The following is a 22,289-nucleotide window of genomic DNA, read 5'->3' on the forward strand; positions in this document are numbered from 1 at the left end:
TTTAAATGTTTTAGAAAAAGGGGTGTTTATACCAAGTCAATTACACCTATTTGTTAATGAAACTAAATACCATCAGAATAAATCTGATTTTGGAATATCTTAGTAGTATGCAGAAGGCCAGTCTCTGATTGTAAAGGTTTGAAAATAAAACTAATATGGTTAAATTACTTATAATAAAATGTATTTTCTAATTGCTTACATATATACAATGAAATTAATAAAGGTTTTTAGACAAACATAGCAAGATCAAGTGACCGCAGATATGACGATGAGGACAAGAAGTAACAAGTTATGGATAGCAACTTTTTCCTGGTAAGCGGAATCACTCAACACACCACTCGCCAACATCCGGCCGCCTCGGGTCTTTCCGGTAACTGTGTTTATTTCCGGAGTCTCGCAAACCTCCTGAAAAACATACACGTAAATTTTAGTCTCCACATTCTATATTATTCAAACTGGGAAATAAACAACTATGTTGTTTCCAGCTTACTTAAATCTAGAATGCTAAATATTATTTTTTAACTGTTCCTCAGCACATATAGAATAGTTGGTGTTATGCTAACTTAGTCTTAACTTTAGAAAGTGTTGTATTACTGTTATGTAATTAGAATAAAATTCACCAAGTGTTTGGTACTGAGGAGAAATGACAGCATCCATTTAAAATTATTTTAAACTTATTCCTGCAATTAATCTATACATGAATATCACAGTTTATTGTAATAAAAAAAAATTAAAACTACATCAAAGTTTACAAGCACTTAATATAGTATGTATATTTGCTTTAAAACATAACGCTTGGCAAAGTCTGTGTAGAGATTGTTTTTGCAATATTAATAATTTTGCACAACACATATTAATACTTAAAATGTTAGTTATAAATAATAGTTTTTATTCAAGTATATAAAATTCCCTCTAATTAATGTAATTGTGGCCATGTTACTACAGCAAAATCAGCACGCTTAGAATACAATATCTTTTTTTAATGTAGATAAATCATTTATTAATTTGGTGATTAATAATAACGTGTTTTTGCAAAAGCCAAATTTTAAAATTTGTAATTTTATTAACTGTGAACAAATTGTTAACGTTTTTAGCAAATTAATTAATGTACCCAAATCTTCAGCAAGTACTGAATAAAAAAAACCTGGAGTTAACTGGTTATTTTAAAGTAATTCTAAAGTGACATGAATTCAGATTAGTAGGTTTTGTATTCCTGAGAGCTAATGTATTTATTATATAAAATAAAACCTTATTAAACTCACAACAAATAGTTTTGGTATCCTTAACTTCATTACCAGTTATGATCAGAATATTTATCGATATATTTTATTTTTTACCAATCCACCTTCAATACTTATTTCTTAGCCGCAAATACAATTTTAATACCATGATTTATTTTTAGATTTTTATTTCAATCTGAAGTTTACTCCAAATTTCTTTTTAATGCGTACCTAACCCTTTGAGTGCCACGGGTATTTTCCGCATATTTGTAAGCTTTTGGGAAAAAAGCTGTTGTAAAATAACTACCAAACAGATTTCTATCATTTTGTTGTTGTTTTTTTTCTTATTAAATTCAAAATGTGATACAAATCGTTACAAATAAAATTTGATCTATAAAAATATAAAAAATTCAGTATTTATAAAAAAAGTTTTTTACTTTTGTGTAAAAAGTTAAGTTTCGACCTAATTTGTGTGTATACGGTATTTTTAAGATTTTTTTTTCTTTATACCATGATAAAGGCCATATAATTCTAAATAAAACCCATGTGTAATATCTTATTCTAGAATTTGAAAAACAGGGCATTATATGTATTAACAAAATGCTGCCCGGTACCGACATTTTATAAACTGTACTTCATTTGTCAGAGTTTAGAAATTACTTAGTAATGATGTAGTTTTCCCAATAAATCTAATAAAACATTAATATAACACAAATAAATATGATTAGTAAATTTAGAAACAAATACTTGCTAACATATTTACATAAAAGTTTACATTTACTAAACAATAACTCTGATAATATTTACTGAAAATTCACGTTTTTCGCTTTAACACAACTCAAATCATACATTAATTTTGTAAAGAAATACAGTAAAATACTGTATAAGTTAATATTTTATTTTGTATTTACTCAAATGCTTGGTTATCGGCACATAAACAACAAGAAATGCCGTTACGCAACACGGTACTCGTCCGCTACCGTCCGCTACGTCGCGTGACTAGAAGACAGAATCATCGTACAGGTACTTATCACAGCCCACTATCTTTGGACGAGTTTTCCTTATCAGAGATCAAAATAAACTTCGTTATACGTTCCTTCTTCCATAATGAATCTAAAAATACTCAAAGAGTCATACTTCCTATCTCCAATCGTCTCCAAATAGACACACGAATGACCTGACATTTTCGAATAATAAAACGTTGTTCTTATAGTTTTTGATTTAATTGATTGTCGTAATAACTTGTAAATTCCAAAACAGATTAAATAAAGTCAGTTGTTTTTAATACTGTAATTTATTTTGTCCCCGATAAGGAAAACTCGTCCAAAAATAGTGGCTTCTTGATAAAACACCCAAACAACATACGTTTCACAGATAAAATAGTAGAGAAACAACATAAAACTCATATTTATTGATAGTTCAGATCCTATTGAATACAGCTGTCTGATTATTTGGCCAAAATAATCTTGTACTATATAAAATATTATCGAAATACGAAACGTCAAAATTGGCGACGCTGGCACTTTATGCACTTTTCGTACCGTCAAAATTAGCGACGCTGTGGCACTCAAAGGGCTAATTTACCATTATTTGAGTGACCTTTACTTTCTTCAAAAGCTCGTTTTTACTTATTATTTTCCCACATATATATAATTATTCAACCACAGTTTAATTTTGACCAAATGTTGCTCAGAATTATGTTTATCTACTTTACATTCACTAATAATTGACTAAAATTTACTGAGAAAAGTATAAAATGCAGAGGACGTGTTATTGGCAATATAGACATCTTTCCAATCCACGCTATCAAGAGATGTTTGCAGTTTGACGTAATCAATACGATAAGGAGGGTAATCAGTACGTTAAGGAGGGTAATCAATACGATAAGGAGATCAGAGCTAGCAGGTGTCGTGTCTGTCTGTCTGTCCGTTAGCTAGCGCACACACACACAATTAAGATAACCATCCGATGGCCTGTTATGTTTGTATCAATAACACTCACTTCCACCTCCGTCATATCTTTGTTTATCTTTGTAAAAACATGGTCCATGCAGGAAATGGATTTAACTGTGATTCTGGTTGGTTCTTATATTAGACATTCAATTTTTAAAACCTGCCAAAATGAAAACTCACTGAAACAAAGAAACGAATATAATTTCATGTCTTTGTCAATATCACATACCATGACTCCCTCCTTAGAATCCTGTTAACTACGTTTTAAGTAGAATTAAACCCGTACGCATACATCTATGTTAGTATTAATTATATTGCTTATCCAAAGGTAAATCTATAGACAAACTGTTTTTAAGTTAGAAGTTATTTTTAAACATGAAAATCTGTAGTTATATAATGCGATATACCGTAAGGTGTTTAAAAACAGTCAAAAATATATTATTCACAAAAATCTCAAAAACGCTGTTTGCGTATAAGTAGAAGTGATTATCCAGCATTTACCTGCCTGTTTTAATAATTTAATTCCAGTAAAAAAGACCAATCCTTTTTAAATTAAAACCATTTTATCTAGAGTTTTCGTTTTTTATACACGTAGGTTATACATGTGGATCGTTTGAAGATGTTATTTAATAACTCAATGATAGCTAAACAAAGGGTGAAAAGTTTTGTGTCACATTCTAGCACAAGTGGATTCTCAAAAAGTAACTTCTTATATAACTTCTTGAACATTTTATAACAGTTCCTATAGCAAAATAAAATAATGTGGTTTGTGTAATTTTGCTAGTGTACTAAGATCAAAAATGCTGAATAAACTGTGCTAACCTCGAAAAGAAAATTATTTTATCATTTCCTCATTTGTGAGCACAAATTTTTTTATAAACCATGCACGTACGTATTCTATATATACTGTATATTTTGTGACATAAACTTGATAGTCGAAACTTTATATTTTGTGTGGATATTTTTAAAAGAAATTAAAAAAGGCTGATTATCTCTTATGAACTATATTATTCATAATTTTACTAGGCTTCATAATTTTAAGTTATTGTATACAAATTTCATAAAAATCATTCAATAAAAACTTTCTACATGGCTGATAAAGGGTTATTATGTCACGTCTATACAAAATTATTAAGGGATTAAACAAAGCATTGAGAGTATTCTTTTATGAACTTAAATAACTAATTATACTACGTACAGTCTCAGAATGGTCACAGTTTTCAACTTTCAACATCCAAAACAACAGAAACTGGAGGTTTTAAACTCATACATAATAACATGGGCAATTTAAATGGACACGAAAGATACTGTATTTGTTAAAATCTGTAAAGGATTGAATGAGATATTTACATTTATAATAAATAATTTTATTGTTGTATGAGAATATCAGTACGTTTACAGTACTTACTAATACGGTATAAATTGTATCAAATATGATTATCCTGTAATATTATCAGTAAATATAATAGGTTTTGTACTACATATATAATAAACTTTAAAACAATATCCAAGAATGGGAAGTTAAATGTTTTTTCAATGTATGGATTATATTTACGAGGCATATGTGTCCTAAGGCTCTCACGGTAGGAAGGAATTATTTGTAACATGTTGCCTACACTGCAGTCGGGCCTGATTCATCTTCTCCGCCAAACCAGTTCGTGGTTAGAACTTTAAAAACTGTTAATAAGAAATTACGTTTTGTTAAACATTTCAATCCACTCTACCGCTAAGTGCGAGATACCTGATTTCATTTGTTATCTCGTTTGTAAGAAAAAAACTCTGGGTGTAATTTTTAATAGGCAAATACTGTATAATTCAAAACGATGGAGCGGAGTATATATTTGGGTTTTAGCGTCCCAAAAACTCTTCACCGGACTCTACTTGATTGAAATAAATTGTGTAGATCAGTCAACTGTTTTGGAGCCACCTCGGGGAAATTGTCCGATATACTGTGTCTGTGATAGTTTCGAGTAGCAGAGATCTGGATATATGCGGGAATATCGCAGAAATGTCATCCACAGTCAATATGTGATCTTTACTGAGCGCATTCTAAATTCTTTCCAGAATTTCAAACACTATTGAAGGTCTTCCTCTCAACGACCTTTTGTAAACTCGCGAGGTCACGTACAATTCATAGCTTTTTACCTTATGCAGATTTACCTGATTATAAAACCAAGTTTTTCCCTTCCAAATGAGTTTCAGGATGACGCCGAGTATTTCTCTCTTGGAGTATGTTTGGACTGATATTTCTAGAAACATATTGTCTCATCAAAAGTTTTCAACGTAATGACCTCGTTGTCTCTTTGAGAAGAGCAGAAAGACTAAATGGCAGTGTGGCCAACATGTAAGAAATCCTTCAGGCCGTGAGAGTCTATGTACAATTACTTTCTGGATATGCCTCGTAGTTGTGCTTTTAAAAAAGTAGCAAGATAAATGATTTTATTTTATAAGAGAGGTGGTTTTTTTTAAAAAGAGTTTGTGAATACCATTAATATCTTGATTTCATGACTATTTAAATTGAACGAAGTTTCCTCCCACAAGTTCATAAACTCACATCAATGAACGAACTGTTATCTAGATGTCGGTTATTCGCTCTCTTACAAAACCTTATCTACAGTATTTAACTGCACAAACCAAGAATGAATTTTATTTTAGTACCATAAAAAGATTTATTCCAAATATTTTTTGTATTTATTTTCTTTCAAGGTGTTAATATAACAGCCGTTGAAAGGTCTGACAAGGAATGGTTTTATCTTCGCTATTATTAGCACGATGGGTAACACCTTGCTTTAGAATTATCATATAATCTACCATATATGTAGTTCTAAAAATATAATAATTTATGGTACAGTTTCAGTCCATATTTTTTAAATGATATGATAGGATTGAGAATGACTATTCAATATTGTTCAAGTTGTAGTTTCTAAGTAAGTGCCATGAAACAAAGTTTTAAAAATAAATATTTATATATTTTAGTTATCAAAACAATGAAGTTTTTGAACCTATTATAACATCATTTCAAGTAAAAATAATCATCAAACCATTATATATATATATATATATATATATATATATATATATATATATATCTAGTATATATTAGTATCCAGTACAACACAGCCTGAAATCTTTAGCTATGCAATATGAAAATTGGAGAACAAACTGGAGAAAATATTATTGTTATAATTTGTGATAATTGGTATTTGGCATATTGTAAATAATGTTTTATTCGTTAATTAATTAAAACCACTTCTTCCATAGCCAGAAACGCTAGATTTTATATCTGACTGTCATCTCGAAGTATCATATTAAAGATTCAAGTGTTTGAATCAAAGTATAAGCTTCATTTATCAATAAATATGTTAGCTATTCTTTAACCCCTTTTACCACTTTCAGGCAGTAGCATTTTTTATAACTTTTATTTTAGCATATAATAAAATCGGTTGTTATACATATTTATATTTTGTATGTATTAAAATATGTATTTTTGTTCTTTACAAGTCCATACGTAAGAACGTATATTGACTAGTGCAAAGATCTTATCAAAGAGAATAGGGGTTAGAGTCAATACAGAACGAGGTTTACAGTGTCACGGTGACAGGATTTAAATCTACGAGGACATTATCCCTAAACCAGACCTAAAGTAATACGACAACTTGGATCGTGCTACCCCCAGTAACACCATTACTGCGGCAAAGTGCTATTTATTGTTATATTATGAAGTGTTTTTAATCCGTAGACTTTACCTACATTTCTGATTTGATCGGAAACGCCGTTAATATGCGGTCTGTCTCTATGTCCGAGTTAGAATTATCTCACAATTAGAACCCGTTTATCTGTCTGTACCATCCACCACTTACCGTAACAACACTCACCCATGTCTTATTAACAAGATCCTCGCACAAACGCCATGGACACAACTGATAAAGTTAATTTAAAACCGTGTATTTTATATTACAAATTATTTAGTTCAAGCTCAAGTACTCGCGGTTTCAACTATCATTGTATGTCGGTATTTTTGTGAAATCAGTAAATCATATTTGGACCTTAAAATAAGTTTTGATGACTTAATCAATTGCGTGGCCATAAATGTGAAGAGAAGAAATTAAATGTATACTAAGATAAAGACACATAATGAAATTAATTTGACACTCAGTTAAAAGATTTTTTTTAACATTTACCTTAACAAAAGACTAACACTTTGCTTTTTGGATAGTTAATTATGTGTTTGAATATGTAAACTTGACTCAAGTTTAAAATTAGATATCCATGTTCAAAATCGTTTCCAGAGATAGATAAGGTTTATCACTCCACTCAACATTAGAAATACAAACAGAATTATAATTATACTAAGAATTAAATAATGAGATAAAGCTTATTTCACTACGCAAATAATTCTGCTTATCCTTCCTCAAACTTACCCTTAGTGCATACACTCACTGTATGTGGTCTGAATTCTACAGAGGGATTATTTATTTAATCTCTCTGAAAATTAAACCTGCAAACACTCACTGGGTACGTGTTCTGCATTCAAAAATAGATTATACATTTCATCTGCCAATAACTTAAGCTTATCCTTGGTGCACACTTACTTTATTTGTTCTGCTTTATAAACATGGATTATCCATTTCTTTTCTATAAAACTCAAGCTTATCCTTGGTGCACACACTTACTTTATGTATTCTTTAATCTTCAGAGGCAGTAGTGAGTAGTTTCATATTGCAGAGATTTTCTGTATAAAAGTATTCTTTGATTAACCAAAATGCACATCCTGTTATTGTAACATCTAGATAATGTTCTTTTAAATCACAAGAATACGTATCTTGTCTATATAGTTTCAAGATATAAGTTTTGTTAACTTTGCTATAGTATAATCATACAGTCCTGCAGAAAAGTCATACATGAGTCCAGAGGGAGCAAGTATAAACATTATTTATAATAGGCTGCTTGTCGACTCAGCGCGAGGTGGAATTATATCTAACTATACACTAGACAGATAATCTAAATCATAAATATTTACTATCAAATATATCGGGCGAGTGTTATTGTGCGCATAATGTTTTAATCAATACATTGGTTTATAATGTAAGTTGTCCCAAAAATTAGTGTCAAGCAAAAGCCCATACGTAGAACACCCCTAACAATACTTAAAGAACCTGAAATATTTTATCAGATTTTTAATTTTTCGTTACATATTTCACTAAACGCTTGACTTTATAACGTTCTTGGCTATAGCTAAGTAAATAGTTGAGATAATTCCTTAATTTTCTTTTTGAAACTAACTGACTGGAAAATGTACCTAACGTATCTACATTCGTCACCATAAATCAATCCATAGTGTTTTTAAAAATCATTCACCCTTATAAAACGTGAAATCCACAACGATTTTAAAATCCTTGAAGGCAAATGAAAAGTATATAATTTAAGAAATATATACATTTGCTATTTCCTCTAAAAATAAATCACAATCTCAATCACACCCAAAACATAGAGCTGAAAATATTAATTTTACTGGGAAAAGAATTTTTAATCATTCAATTAAACGTTGCTGTTGACATTTTTTGTTGGTCAAAATGACATAAACATTTTAAAACCACCACCTTTGTGCTTAATGCAAATTCTACACCGTCATTTGTGTAGAGTTTTTCTTATTAATTTATATATTACAAATATACAGAGTTGGTATTATTTTACGACCTATAACTGTATGTTAATTCAAGGCCTACGCACGTGACTTTGTATAGAACATATTTTGACATACTTTTCGTAAGTACAGTAAAACTATACTGTAATTTAACGAATAAGGCTTTGACTAATGTAACACAAACAGAATTTTAAGAGCTTTTAAGAGCTTTGTTAATTGCATTATAAATTACAATTTCATTCTGATATATATATATATAATCTTAATTATTTTTGAATTTCACAAACAGGCCAATGTCAATTTGACAATAAATCTTTACTCGTCCATCTATCTGTTTTGACGTCAACTTTGTCAAACTCATGTTTCATTCCATATGTTATGCTCCGAACTAGGCTCAAGTAATGCATATATAATTATCAATAATCAGGAATTATTACTATTCATCCCGGTGTTACCGAAAGCTTATGTTACACAATCGAAACACGTTATTCAAACGAATTTTAGTAATAACTTTTGTCAAATTTAATATTATTAATATTCTGACAACGAAAATATAGCAGACGATAATAATTTATTCACAATACAAAATCGTTCTTATTTGTTTCATATTTAAATGTCACATTCCATGATATTATGGCTTAAACGAGTTAATTATACTTAATATACCACTTTTACTGGCCTGAACATGGTGAGATTATTGAACCTACCATTTAGACATGAAAATATTATTAGTTTTATATATATATATATATATATATATATATATATATATATATATATATATATATATATATATATATATATATATATAAGGTCTAATGTTTTACGTTACACATTTGCCCTAAACATGAGAAATTATTATATCTAACAGCAAATTAATAATTAGGTCATTGCATGTTTTATAAGGGCTACGCTTCTTAAATCAACACTTTCTAGTTACATATTCATATAATTATTACAGGATGATTAGCATACTCGCTATTTTATACTTGGTAACAAAACTTTCTCAAACTGCTTCCGTTAATTCTTTCTTCAATCAACAGAACAACTCATTTACCAATATCCACTCTGTAACTAGGCTCAGGAAAAATCAAGGATACGAACAACCGTGGCTTATAACTCTTCGTCATCCACTATCAAGATATAAGTCGACATTTCATCAATTTCAAGATAACATTGGGGGTACAACACATTTGATGGCACGTGTAGAAAGCAGAAAAATACACCAACTTTATTAATAGGTTGAATTGGTATCTTTACGTTTAAAACTATTTTGATATAATCTAATATCTTTAATCTTAAGGTTTTTGAAATTTAAAATTTTGAACAGTTTTCGAAAATATAGTTTGATGTAATGTATAATTTATTAAATAGGATGGCAGTGTTAAAACTAATAAAACGTCAATACAAGATATATTACAATATATACGTTGTTAGATTTGACAATGTTTTGGATTACTGGCTAATCTGTAATGTTTGCATGCTTGCACAATTGTTATTATTTCACACTGTGGTATTATTAACACATCGATATTTGTTATATGAATTTTATCTTTCTTTGTGTCTCTGTGACGAAGAGAAACGTGGACTCGTCATACACAGGGTAAATACTAACTATAAGATGGATGAAACGTGGACTCGTCATACACAGGTTAAATACTAAATACGAGATAGATGAAACGTAGACTCGTCATACACAGTGTAAATATCAACTATGAGATGGATGAAACGTAGACTCGTCATACACAGTGTAAATACTAACTATGAGATGGATGAAACGTGGACTCGTCATACACAGGGTAAATACCAACTATGAGATGGATGAAACGTGGACTCGTCATACACAGGTTAAATACCAACTATGAGATGAATGATACGTGGACTCGTCATACACAGTGTAAATACTATGAGATGCATGAAACGTAGACTCGTCATACACAGGACAAATACTAACTATGAGATAGATGAAACGAGTACGTCGTGTTTCACCAACACAAATAAAGTATCTAAAATGGCCGTGGAGTTCCAGCATACGTTACATACCGAGGCCGCGCCGCCACATAATATCGAACGAACGATACATTGTAAATTGTTACGTTCAAAATTTCCCATCTCTCTTCCAGGTATTCTGATGAAATAAATGTTAGTTTTACTAGTGAGTTTAAAGGTATTCACAAACATTCTATCACCAAATAGGGGATATTTATTTGTTTAACATTTTGTGCAGATATTTCGTTTCACTATCATTCTAAACATTCCTGAGATAACTAATACTCACTAAAATATACCTAATAGTCTAGTGCATTTACTAGACGAGGATTTACGTTTGAAGAGCAGTTTTTTGAGGCCATGAAGTCGGAGTGTCAAATTTATCTCTGAAACAAGCGGAAGAGAGACAAGAATAGCCTCATCAAAGCTTTTTATTCCTCACCGCCAAACTCAATTTGCAATAAATCATTTATCGTCACTGCTTGTCGAGAGTAGAATTGCTTTCCTAACTACACTGTCAGTAAGGTTGGAAATGTAAACAGGAATGCAGCCTTACTGAAAGTTTAACTTCTGGAAACAATGTCAGCGACGAGAGCGGGCAGAATAAGTCTAAAAGGGGATCGGCCTTTCCTTAAAAAATAGACTGCATTAGGTCTATAACCAGGTCCGTGTTTTTAAGTTTTCCTTTATCGAACCAAATAATCGTTTTAAATTCTTTATCTATTGATTGAAGTATAGAAATGATTGTTTAACCAAAACAACTGGATAGCTACAAAAACTAAAATATAGAAATTTTGTAATTACTTAGAGAGTCCGCTAAGTGATAATTAGGATTTTCATCAAAACTAAAAAACTATTTCTTATTACAGACTGCTGTTTTATCATTTGTAGATTTAGAATATATTGAACATTTGGAGCACTTGGAAGTGCTATGTAAAGTATTCCGAATCGACCTATGAAAAACGTAGGCACTTGAGAAATTAATATTTAATCATTTTTTGAACTGTAACAGTGTTGATATGAATCAAAGCAGATACCATATATACAAGTAACTATTAATCCTGTGTTACAATTCGAGGCCAGCGAAAACAGCGCGGCCATAGTTCACTCCAGAAGATATCATATATACAAGTAGACAATCCTGTGTTACAATTCAAGGCCGGAGAAAACAGAGCGGCCATAGTTCACTGTAGCAGATACCATATATACAAGTAGACAATCCTATGTTACAATTCGAGGCAGCGAAAACAGCGCGGCCATAGTTCACTCTAGCAGATACCATATATAGAAATATACTATTAATCCTTTGATACAATTAGAGGTCGGCGAAAACAGCGCAGCCATAGTTCACTGTAGCAGATACCATATATACACGTAGACTATTAATCCTGTGTTACAATTCGAGGCCGGCGAAAACAGCGTGGCCATAGTTCACTGTAGCAGATACCATATATGCAAGTAGACAATCCTGTGTTACAATTCGAGACCGGCGAAAACAGCGCGGCCATAGTTCACTGTAGTAGATACCATATGTACAAGTAGACAATCCTATGTTACAATTCGAGGCGGCGAAAACAGCGCGGCCATAGTTCACTCTAGCAGATACCATATATACAAGTAGACTATTAATCCTGTGTTACAATTCGAGGCCGGTGAAAACAGCGCGGCCATAAATCACTGTAGCAGATACCATATATACAAGTAGACTATTAATCCTGTGTTACAATTCGAGGCCGGTGAAAACAGCGCGGCCATAGTTCACTGTAGTAGATACCATATGTACAAGTATACAATCCTATGTTACAATTCGAGGCGGCGAAAACAGCGCGGCCATAGTTCACTCTAGCAGATACCATATATACAAGTAGACTATTAATCCTGTGTTACAATTCGAGGCCGGTGAAAACAGCGCGGCCATAAATCACTGTAGCAGATACCATATATACAAGTAGACTATTAATCCTGTGTTACAATTCGAGGCCGGTGAAAACAGCGCGGCCATAGTTCACTGTAGCAGATACCATATATACAAGTAGACTATTAATCCTGTGATACAATTAGAGGTCGGCGAAGACAGCGCGGCCATAGTTCACTGTAGCAGATACCATATATACAAGTAAACTATTTATCCTGTGTTACAATTCGAGGCCGGCGAAAACAGCGTGGCCATAGTTCACTGCAGCAGATACCATATATACAAGTAAACTATTAATCCTGTGTTACAATTCGAGGCCGGCGAAAACAGCGTGGCAATAGTTCACTGTAGCAGATACCATATATACAAGTAGACAATCCTGTGTTACAATTCGAGACCGGCGAAAACAGTGCGGCCATAGTTCACTGTAGTAGATACCATATATACAAGTAGACAATCCTATGTTACAATTCGAGGCGGCGAAAACAGCACGGCCATAGTTCACTCTAGCAGGTACCATATATACAAGTAGACTATTAATCCTGTGTTACAATTCGAGGCCGGCGAAAACAGCGCGGCCATAGTTCACTGTAGCAGATACCATATATACAAGTAGACAATTATATGTTACAATTCGAGGCCGGCGAAAACAGCGCGGCCATAGTTCACTCTAGAGTATCTTTTCTGTAAACAAGCCGTAATTCTGTCCAGTCAAATAGGAATAGAACTGAACCACTGTCCCTCTTCACCGCCCATCATATATTGTACGTGCGGGAGAGCAACTTCTACCCTCTCCCTCCCATCACAAACCTACCATAAAAATACCAAGGCGTCTTCATTGTATTGATGGTCTCACCTTGTAGGAAATATTAGAAACGACGCCATTTTAGATAGGGTAAACATTTTGAGGTCAGGTTTGTGGCAGAAAATATTTGATCGGTCATTATGAAAGTTTGTATGTATTTTCAACACACAAGGTTTATATGCTATGCCTATTGATGTAACTCACCACCAGGCGCTGGAAATTATAAAAGTTATCAGAACACCTGCATTATAAAAACTGCAATAACGATACCGTTATTAAATTGCGGAAAACTAATAGAAGGCGCTAATTTTTGGTGTCATTAAATAAATTTATGGCTGAACTTAAAGTGGTCTACCACTCAATATAGTAAAATACATGGACGCGTACAACAGCTATAAAGATACACTTTTGACATATATTCATGATCATGGCAACAAGGACATTATTACATCAGTGTTGGAAATATAATTCACTTGAACCAGAAGTGCTCATACACAGGCAAAGCTTACGAAAAGCGTGCGAAGCCGTGGGAAACAGCTATTATATAATATAAACTTACTAAAATTAGACATATGAATTAGCGTGCTGGAGGTTGCTGACAAACAAGGATATGAAATTTAATAGGAAGAAAGACTGTATTGTACCGCCTGTTTGGCGGCAGTGTTGTTGAAGTCCTGGCAGCGCTTGCTGTGCTCGCCCAGGCAGCCGATGTAGGCGATCGCGTGATGGATAAAGCTCTTGTCCAGGGTGCCGCTGAAGAGTCGGTTGGCCAGGGGTCCCTGGGCGTAGACCGGGACATCCTCACCGGCGTGGGTCGCCCATTGCCGTGGCGCAGCGGACCCGTGGACGGAGTTGACATTGGTGTTGTTGGCGGGGATCGATCTTGGAGAAGCGTAGCCCGGACCGTTACCATACAGCAGTGTAGAGTAGGGCAAGCCGTCCATGTCTGACAACTTGGTGTCGTATCTGCAGAAAACTGATTAGTTCTATTGAAGTTTTCATATATTTAACGTAGATGAATTTCATATTACTATAACCGTATGTATTGTTTGTAAAAGCAATCTAAAAGTTATTGTTGGGATAGAAGTTTAAGATTTATGATTAAACATGATAAAAATACATTTAAGGTATCTCAATAATGCGTTCGGTTTACGCTCAATTCTCTCTGTTTTATGAAGAAAGTAAAGGCTAGAATCCTATCCATGTCCAGCAGTTAACTAGCGAAAGTTTTCAAATATTTCAGCAATCAGTCAGCGCCTAGTTAGGTAGGTATTGTGTAGTCAAGCAACTTTCATGTATGGCCAGACATTACGTTCGTACTGCTATAGCTCTTAGATTTTTCAGGCATCAGTCAGCGCCTGATTTGGAAAATATTATGTAGTTAAGCAACACAACGCTATACTTTCAAACGTGGACAGCCATTACGTTCGTACTGTTATAGCACTTAGATTTTTCAAGAAACAGTCCAAGGTTAGCTGGGATTATATTGCCTATTAATTCACTAGAAGGCAGTATCTTTGCAAATACTGAAAATTAACCTCAACATCACATGAAAAAGCGTATTCTCGCAGGAATGTACACGCATAACACTTTTTTATGTTTTGATTGGACACTGCAGTCAAATATTCATTTTCAATTGATTAGTTACCAGGAAGATCTGGATGTTTAATGGAAATGAATTTTAATAATTAATCATGGAAATACTTATTACTTTGATTAATATCTCAAAAATTGCATAATTTAAGAAATAAACTAATAAAATTGTCTACTTCATGGTTCGCGTTCTCATTTACCCTCACAAAAATTACATTTAAAGCAAGAATTATTTCCTTACATTTTATATTTAGATCTCTTTCATTACACGAAATAATACTTTATGTTACAAAATAAAACATTAGGCGGTGATGATACAAATAGCATTACATTGAATAACTGCAAATTGCTGGAAATATAGTCCAAGAATGTTCTGGAGATTTAATTCAGTAAGTTTATATACCCAATTCAGTATAGCGTTCGAATTCATTGAAAGCCCATCTCACCAAGATATTTAAAACCTGTTTAATCTCTGTTAAAATCTATTTTATCCATTTTAATAATTTAGTATATTCTGAAGTTATCATTAGTTCCTATATATATTATAAGATTTGAGAGAGTACTCTCTCGATGTAGTGTGTAAACATATCACATGATTCATGTAAGATAAACCAACAGAACACATTCAATGAATCCACTAAAAAGAGACAACTGCCAGTATCAATCTGTACCTAGTATGGGGTTGCCGAGCGGAGTGGACAGTCAGTGACAACTGTAAGAGTCTCCAGCGGGTCCGTGACTGACAGGACTTCTAGCAGCGAATCCTCGAGCACCAAGTTCTCCTCCAGGGCTCGGTATGAATTGTTGTAATGGTGAGCGTGATCAATCCTACCACCTGGACAAACACTTGGCTCACTACTAATAACACTTTAAATTTGCTCATTGTTATAGGCAGTAGACAAGGTTATTTTCCATATTCTACTATATATCCCTATAACACGTTGCATTAATGTAGAACGGAAGAAAAGGTTGTGAAATTAAGACGAGTTAGATCAACATAATTTTGATAATCTGAGAGTAGGCTTAGCCTGTATCTTGATGTTATGAACAACTTTTGTCCACACCCTACAAATTGCTTCTTAAGATGATAAACAAAGTTACAACTCAAAGACGCCTCTGTGTACTATAGAATTAGGTCATCTCTTCTGGAGAGGAGTAGTCTATAACGTCTAATAAACCAGTACTAGCCTAATCAATGGTTTTATCAGCGCTATTGGTGAGATCATTTAATTTGATGCCAATATCATTTAATTGACTAAATATAACAAAGTTGTTCGTCAAGTTTAAATCATAAGTAATCCTATAGTGTTTTGTTAATTATACATGCCTAACTCCTACACACACAAGTTTTTAAAGTCAAGCCATTCCTTACTTTAAATTCTTTGTTCAAACCATTCCCATTATTTTGATGTACGATGTATCCTTAAAAACAGAGATATCCGTGTTTATTGACGGAAAAACACTAATATATCTACATAACATAAAGTGTACATACCTTGTAACGGAAAAGAAACATTTCGTGTAGATATTTTTCTTGATGAAAGCAAGCTTTATTACTATTAGAAAACATTATTATCATTTATACAAATATAAAACTGAATAGCCTACATTACATAATAATTAAATAGCTAGAAAGGATCGATTGATACGAAAATAAACAGCAATAATTTGCTTATTTTAAAGTACATTGTAATTATTTGTCAGGTTAGTTGTTCACCTGAGCAAGAGATTGTATTTCAGATATTGAAACTTATTGTTACTGATTTATTATATCAAGGAATTATGGCAAATGTTCGCCCAAAATATTGCTGTAACTACAAATCCAATACACAACAAATACAAATAAAATTTGAAACACTCATCCGTTCACAAATTAAGCTTCAGTTTGAACTTTCAGGACATCCAATATTAATAAAATGGAGTCGTACAAAAATATTCTGGCTTATGCCCGTGATATATAACACAATAAACTGTAACACTCTAGAATCACACCTTACTGAAAACGCTTCTGCTGTAGAGGAAGGTCTTCGTTTATTTACATACAAGAATAATTGCACAGAATAATTTAAACTATGCATGGAGACTATAAGCATCTCCTCACTTTAACGAACTCGGTACACAAGGCTTTGTTTATAATTTAAATATTCCGCAGTGGAGGCCAAAGTAAACTCACCCTAAACTGAATATCTCATCATCAAATGTCAATGAATAAGTCTAATCAGATAAATAATGTAACTCGATTGTGATTTAATCAAAGTTTTGATTAACATAACTAGAAAAACACACTCTACCAGTTATACAAAATAATAGTTTGTAGAGCAAAACTCGTCATATCCGATCTTGACGACAGGAGCCGTAGTCGGAACAGAATAACTTGGATAACCCTAGATAGGAGCGAAACCTCATTTTTTAAGAAATGTCGTGTATATATTTGACGAAAACGATGCTTATATTAATGCACAAAAGTGCATACATTATTGCAGATCTAGAGTGATTTCTTCTATCTTGGAAAATGCCCAGGTAATTCGGTTTCCTTCATAATGTCAGAATTTACATTTATCACCTCTATCCAGGTTAAAATGGGACTTGTCACGCAATTGCAGAATAAAATTAATCAATTGCGGAGCGCGGCGTAATTCCATGAACTAAAGAGTACGCGATGGGCTTGGATGTAAAGAAATTGCCCCGTTATCGTACTAGACCTAGACAGCGCCGTTATCATCCATCAGAAGAAGCCGTTAAGGTTCTGAGCTAAGTTTGTCTGAGATTGCGTGTGCTGAAAACTGGAGATTGTCGTTTGTCACTCTCTTGTCTTCTCCTCTCTGATTGACAAACAGGGATATTCATGGATTCTGAGATGAGCAAAGTGAAATATTCTCTTTATTACCGCTACCCTGTATTAACCGTAAATACATTTTTTTTCAATGTAGTGCAATTTAATTGTAAGGTTTAATATATTGCTATTATGCTAATTATTCTGTTAAAAGAAGCAAATATTCATAAAATGTTATCATGACTTGGTCAGATTCCGTTATATGCCCCCAACGCTTAAACTTTTTCAATGAACTTAGAACGTTATAAAACGATGTAGTTGAGTAACAGAACTAACATTCCATCAATCAACAAGCATTTCCAAGTATTGCGGTCGGTATTGATTTTGCTGTTATCTTATATTTCTCGAGAATCCCGATTACGGTAGGCCGCGCGGCATCTCATGATTATTTAAGTTTTTTACACGGTGCATAATTGCCTTCCCATTACAGTTCAATTTATATTTCTGATCAGCCCATATACAATTTGATATTTTACTTGATAAGTACTATCTCGAGGGATGTTCTTTCGTTGAAATCAGAGCGGGATAGCAACTAATGATGGCCGGAGACACTCGAATTTTGGGTGGCGGAGTGTGATCAAGAATAAAACAAGTTTTGTTTGTTTTTTGTTAATTTTAATAAAGAGTTTAGTTTTTTTACGTTCGTTTTTGTTGAATTTTTGTGTTAGGAGAATTGTAGGGTTGTGGTCTATATAATACGTAAGTACCCTTTTTCCTTAGCTAGTAACTAATTGTAACTCGTTATAATCATCCGTAAATGTAACATTAGGGTTGGGGGCATAATGTTAGTTCTGACACTCAACTACATCGTTTTGTAACGTTCTAATTTCATTGAAAAAAGTTTAAGCGTTGGGGGCGTATAACGGAATCTGACCCATGAATTGTATGGCTCTGTAGGAATAATTTAATTTTAGAGCGTTTTAGAATGTTGGTACCTTTATACAGTAATTGTACCGCTATCATCCTCACAATTTATGAGTGATGTAGGTGTACCGCTATCGCTGTCTCGACCTTATCATAGAACATCCAATAAGTCTATTAATGTAACGTAGCATATTATATGATTACGATTATTATCTATGATTAAATGAATATTCAAAAATCGCGAGGATACGTTTCAAACTTATAATTGTTTTGAGTGGGAATTTGTGAATCTGTCACTGATGACAACTGTCAGCCCTACGGCTTCTTTTATTGTTCAGCTTACTAGTTTGCCAATTACGAAGAAGGGTTTTATTAGTTGTATTTGGTTCGCTTTGGTTCACGTGTGTTGTTCCTTCTTATTAATCTTAATAATGAAGATTAGACACTCTAAATGGGGGTAAATGCACATTTTGTAACCTGACAAAATTAACTACAAATATCATACATTATTCAAAATTAGTAAGTGCTGTCGCTAATCCGTATTTAAAATTTAGTATTTTTACCGCACAAATATTTCTAGCTATTGGCATTTTTTACTTTTTAAGGTTAAACTAAAACAAAGTCTGTGTTTAACTAACTATATTTCCGTACAATATTCCTACTTACTTTCCACGAACAGAAACAATCCTCTGGGGTTCTTTATGAGTACAGAAAGTGCGGTCCTTGTCATTTCTGCAAGTGAAGGGTCATCCTCAGCCGTTCTCTCTCGATCGGCCTTGAACTCCATGTGTGAGAATGAGAACAAAGCTGGAAACAATAAGAAAAGGTTTACCAACACAGCAGTGTTATTCACTGCCTCTTGTTCACTTCATTGAAATTTAAATTTATTACAATCATCATGTATGTGCAGTAAGCGGCGTAAGTTGATGTATTTGTTCAGCGGTGGCGGGATTGGTGAGGGTGAAGTGGAGGAACGTAAGTAATAGCAAAAAGTATAGACTCAATTCCCAGTGGTTTATTAATTTACTCGCGAATTCCACGTTTTTATTGTAAATTGTAAAAGCTCCTTTCTGTAATGATGAAATATCCTTTACTGTTTGCAGTTGTCATGATTATATTTTTTCCACATAACGTAGGTGTGAAGGGTTCATTCAATGTGAATGTAGAATTCAGCTCCTTTTCACCTTCCACTTAGCGCAGCGTCTGAAATCTGACGCTGTCAAAGACTTGATTCTTGGAACCGAAGAGATCCAAAACAAGTCGGTGACCACGAAGCTTAAGACGAACTTTTTCCATCGTTCCACCACAGAAAGTGCAAAATACAGTGTAATCTGGATAAAGAGGTAGCAATTATATTTTATTTGCTATTTTAGAAATCGGGTTTTTATTTCAATTTCTGTACACAATTTGACAACGGATATTACATAAATTGTAAACGAATTCAAATTATAACAAGGTAAAGCATCATTGATATTTGAAGACCACTTCTTGTTAAGGAAACAGGATTTTTCCGGACATTTGCCATCGTTCAGTGAAACAAGAAAACAGTAACACTACGTTTCGAGATCTGCAATCTGATCTCTTCTTCAGGTAAAGAACTAACCTAATACATAATTACAAACTAAGTTAAAATAAACAAATCTTACTAAAGCGTTGTGGCACGCCTAAGTCAGGAATCACAACCTACATGTTGTTGTCAACTTCACTAACACTAAAGACATGCACTTAATACAAAACTATACAAAACACTAATCATTAAAAGTAAACTACGGAATACAGGTCACAATGCGTCTTCACTCGTCTACTGACCACCTACGACTGACCAGAGGGACTAGCCAATGGCAATCGTGACGGCTGGCTAAAACAAGATAGCGGAAATACAAGGGAAAGGGAACAGGAATGGGCCCTTTCGTTATTATTGGTTCATGCGAGATGAACTTCTTAAAACCATATTGTGACTCCGCATTGGTTTATTACAAATATCCGATCCGTTTGATACTTTTGGTTTTCTCTTTAGTTCATTTTTTAGAATTAGCAACCAAAGCGGCCTAATCTCGACTGACCATCATATGAATTGGGATGAAGCCCACATAATACATCGGGAACCACATTTCTTCAAAAGGAAATTAATTGAGGCAACATACATTAAATTGGCAGACCAACCAATCAGTCAACCATCAGTAATTATATATTAGGTTAGTTCTTTACCTGAAGAAGAGATCAGATTGCAGATCTCGAAACGTAGTGTTACTGTTTTCTTGTTTCACTGAACGATGGCAAATGTCCGGAAAAATCCTGTTTCCTTCACAATCCTTCCATCGTCAAAAATAACCTTTAAGCACTTCTTGTTTTTGTTGTTTTGAAGATATTATAAATATTATTTACACAAACAAAATAGTGAGTTTTTTTATACAAAAATGTCTACTTAGAAAGGCACAAAAATTGTTCTTGTTTAGCACAAACAACTTCAGTCCAGTTTTCAAGGCTATTTTCCTACATAGTTTTGATCATTTAAAAGTAAAATTATTTTTTTAGCTATACATTATATAATTTTGTTAAGACATTTTTTTTTCTTTGTGGAACTCTTTATTATTGTTGGTAACGTATTATCAAATCTTAGTTTTAAACATTTATATTTTAATTCAGAATTGATAAACGTTGAGATTAATAATCAGTTTTTAAATGACGATAAAAATTTGCAAAAATGGCGATTAAATAGGTATAATTTTAAAAATATTTAACGTGTGCAGATATACTAAAGTCACGCAACGTTATTCCTAGTCAAACTGAACACAGAGGATAAAATAATTCTACAACGAATTTTCGTTTATCTGAAAAGTTTTGCAGTGGACATAAATTGCAGGAACAGTCGGTAATAAATGTCCCCTTCAGAGTTAGTTTTTCAAGCCATGTTTTACAATTTAACCCTTTTAGGACGACAAAAATTTTGGGTATTTTTTAGGTACGCATTTTTTGAAGTAACCACGTTTTATAGTGGACATACCGAAGAAGACGACGGTGAAATTGGGCAACATGTAGTGGTTTGATAAATAAATTATAAGTCCATTATTATAAATTGTGCCTACACCATTTTTTATCCACATCTTACGTAATTAAAAACTCTACAATATGGTAGCATTTATTACTATTTACAACCGGAAAAATTTGAAAAAAAATAATATTTTAGAATTTTTATTTTTATTTTTTAGTTTGGCTCCAGTTTACTATAATAAAAAAATATTTTTACCGTGTGAACTAATATTACTACGTTTCCTACATAGTTTTCAGTTTAAATAAAAAATTTTATTAACATTTCTTTTGCAAAACAAGTTCATTAATAATTGTAACAAATACCTACTAGTATTAATAGAACGAGCTTAAAAACTTGTTATGACAATGAGATGTCAGTGTTATTACACAACGTTGCTTCTAGTAAACAATAAACTATTCACAAAATAATTTCATGTTTAATTT

General features: G+C 32.8%; 1 pseudogene; it reads right to left on the reverse strand.

Annotated features, from left to right (window-relative positions):
• Positions 1–246: 246 nt before the first annotated feature.
• Positions 247–22,289, reverse strand: part of LOC124369709 — a 35,158-nt pseudogene continuing 13,115 nt past the window's right edge.

This window comes from Homalodisca vitripennis, chromosome X (assembly GCF_021130785.1).
Source record: "Homalodisca vitripennis isolate AUS2020 chromosome X, UT_GWSS_2.1, whole genome shotgun sequence".
In the NCBI taxonomy this organism is placed as follows: Eukaryota; Metazoa; Arthropoda; class Insecta; order Hemiptera; family Cicadellidae; genus Homalodisca; species Homalodisca vitripennis.